Source organism: Myotis yumanensis, unplaced genomic scaffold (genome assembly GCF_028538775.1).
Source record: "Myotis yumanensis isolate MYYU_CA2020_CCGP unplaced genomic scaffold, mMyoYum1.0.hap1 SCAF_1, whole genome shotgun sequence".
Taxonomy (NCBI): domain Eukaryota; kingdom Metazoa; phylum Chordata; class Mammalia; order Chiroptera; family Vespertilionidae; genus Myotis; species Myotis yumanensis.
In genome coordinates, this window is record NW_027223752.1 from 170,734,604 (window position 1) to 170,737,914 (window position 3,311).

The 3,311-nt window shown below is 39.8% G+C and overlaps 1 pseudogene; it reads right to left on the reverse strand.

Annotated features, from left to right (window-relative positions):
* Nucleotides 1–812: 812 nt before the first annotated feature.
* On the reverse strand, nucleotides 813–1,876 carry LOC139021927 (S-methyl-5'-thioadenosine phosphorylase-like; annotated as a pseudogene).
* Between the last annotated feature and the right edge of the window lie 1,435 nt (nucleotides 1,877–3,311).

Sequence of the window (3,311 nt, forward strand, 5' to 3'; positions counted from 1 at the left end):
TTACTGGTCAGGGCACATGCCCGAGTTGAAGGCTCGATCCCCAGTGTGGAGGGGTTCAGGAGGCAGCCAATTAATGATTCTCTCATCATTGGTGTTTCTCTCTCTCTCTCTCTCTCTCTCTCTCTCTCTCTCTCTCTCTCTCCCTCTCTGAAATCAATAAAAATATATTTTAAAAAAGCAACAACATGATCTTCAGTTGGGTGCTTCACAATCGAATTAGAGCTAAACCATAATTTATCTCCAATGTTTGGATATTCAGATTGTATTGAATATTTGCTATTAAAACTAATACTACATTTAAACATCCTTCTTTATACATATTTCTTTGTGTGCATTTCTACTTTTTTAGAGATAAATTTTTAAAGATAAAAGGAGTACAGTAACCAGCACAGAGAGTGTATTTTTAAGCCTTTTGATACATTTACCAAACCACTCTCTAGACAGATTGTACCAATTTACAGTGACACCAATAAATAGTCTACGAGGCCCATTTTATCTTCATATTCCTTGCCAACATAGGAAACTCACCTCCCACCCTTTATTGTTATGTATTTAATGGGGGAAGAGTGAATGGTGTCTTGTCTTTTCTAAAGGGTTGGCATTTTCCATGTTTACTGGCCATTTACTTGCCTTCTGTTTTTTGAAGCAGTCCGTGTCTTTCAGAAGGCGTCTTTCACTTGGGCATGGTCTTATCACATGCTCTTCCTTAGTGGGCAAGGGCATGAAAGCTTTTCCACATTTCAAATTATACAGGCTTTCTCCCAAATGACTAGAATTAGAAAGGCTTATCTTCTGGGCATTCATGCTGTATTTTAATGTCTTGGTAATAAAACAGAGAACTAGGTTGTATTCTTCAGGTTATGGAGGATTTCTGACCATTCCATGGGACCTATCTGAAGTATGCAGTAAGGTGCAAACTTTTGGCATTTCTTTCAGGCTCTTTTTTTTATTTTTAAATATATTTTTATTGATTTCAGAGAGAAAGGGAGAGGAAGAAAGAGATAGAAGCATCAATGATGAGAGAGAATCATTGATTGGCTGCCTCCTGCACGCCCCCCACTTGGGATGAGCCTGCCACCTGGGCATGTGCCTTGACCTGGAATCCAACAGTAACTTCCTGGTTCAAAGGTTGCTGCTCAAACACTGAGCCATGCCAGTCAGGCTCTTCCAGGGTCTTTAAAACCGGGCCCACCGAAACCACTTCCTCATGCTGCTTCCAGCAATCCTAATCTGTTGCTATGGTCATACTTGCATAGCAAAGTCCAGCCTTCTTAGCAAGAAACACCTCTGGAACTGTGGTCATGTTGATAACATGCATCCCCCATGTGGGAATCATGAAACTTTCTGCCCAGGAACTAAAACGAGGTCCTTGGATTGTGAGCGCTGTCACGAGTTTCTTAGCAGTCTCTATGAGGACCTCTCTGGTTTGGGGGCAGAACGGCTCAGCCACTGGGATATTGCACACTCCTCTGGCACAGGAGTGATTCCCATCATAGAAGGTCTGAGGCCTCATGGTGGTTCTGTCGATGAACTGGTCAATAATGACGACATCGCCGGGCTGAATCTCTTCCCTCCAGGAACCACAAGCTGTGGTCACTGTGACATGAGTACAACCCTCCTCCTTCAAAGCCCAGATGTTTGCCTGATAGTTGACTTTTGAAGGCATGATGGTATGCTGCCTCCCATGCCTTGCAAGGAGGACGCAATCAACATTCTTTATCTTTCTCAAAACTAAGGCATCAGAAGGCTTGCCAAATGGAGTATCCACATATTTCTCGGTTCTTCCTTCTAAGATTTCTGCAATGATTCCCATCTTCATGGCTGTGGGGGTGGGCATGCTGGGCAAAGAAGCAGAGCAGGTTCCCTTTCTTGTCATTTCACATGGAAGACTGTTAATGACGCTTTGCTATTACTAGCTTCACGATGGAGCATACATCCTGCTTAAACCATTGTAAAGAGTTTCCTTATTAAGATTTCTTCATAGCCCTAGCTGGTTTGTCTCAGTGGATAGGGCATTGCAGTTTGATTCCGGTCAAGGGCACGTGCCCAGGTTGTGGGTTCAGTCCTCAGTATGGGGTGTGCAGGAGGCAGCCAATCAATGATTCTCTTTCATCATTGATATTTCTATCACTCCCTTTCCCTTCCTCGCTGAAATCAATTAAAAATTTTTTTAAAGATTTCTTCATATAACTCAGAAGTTTGTTATTTGTCTCCTGAAGCAAGCCTCACTAATGTAGATGGTACATCATTTCATTATAAAAATGGATATTTTCCTTACACTAAATTCTAGACACAATTTATTGCACCAGTAAATTCTCACTTAAAATGCAACGAATATGATAGCCTGCAAATGTGAAATATTCTTCATATGGCTATTTCTTATGGAAACCTTTAATAAAATCTGAGGAATTAATATTGAATTGTAATTCATTGAAGTTATTACTATAGAAGATTAAAATAATATATTTCAGAAAATTATCACATAGAAAATTCACAGTAGCCTTATTATCTTACTAGAGGCCCAATGCACAAAATTCGTGCATCTGCCACAGCCCCCGCCCACTTCGGCTTTGTCTGGAAGGAAGGATGTCCAGGAGGACATCCGGTCTAATTAGCATATTATGCTTTTATTATTATAGATGACCAGGTATACATGAGTATCATTCAGAAATAATGTATACTTAATTTATGTCTAATGTGGCACTGTAGAACAGTGGCAAAGCACAGTCTTTTCAACCAATAGTGTTATGTTAACTGGATAGCCATATAAAAAAAAAACAACCTTAACCACTACTTCACACAATGAATAAAAATCAATTCCAGATGGATTGTATAGCAGAATATGAAATGTAAAATAATAAAATATCTAGAACAGGGATGGGGAAACTTTCTCCTGCTAAGGGCCATTTGGATATTTATAACATCATTCCAGGGCCATACAAAATTCTCAACTTAAAAGTTAGCCTGCTATATTTGTGCAAACATTTAATTAACTCACCCTTAATGCCTTGGCAGGCCCAGACTAAATAATTTCTCTGGCCTATAGCCCGAGGGCTAGATGTTCCCCACCCCTGATCTAGAAGATAACATAAAGAATATCTTTAAAAATGTAGAGTAAACAAAGATTTCTCAAAACATAAAAAGTGCTGATGGTAAGGAAAAAGATTGCCAAATTGGACTATCTTAAAGTTAAGAATTTCTGTTTCAAAGTCACAATTAAGGAAACCAACCCTAACACTGAAACCAGGCCCTAATAGGTGTTTTGTGTGTCTCCCCTGCCCCCCAGATTTTTAGTGTATTTCAGGAGATAA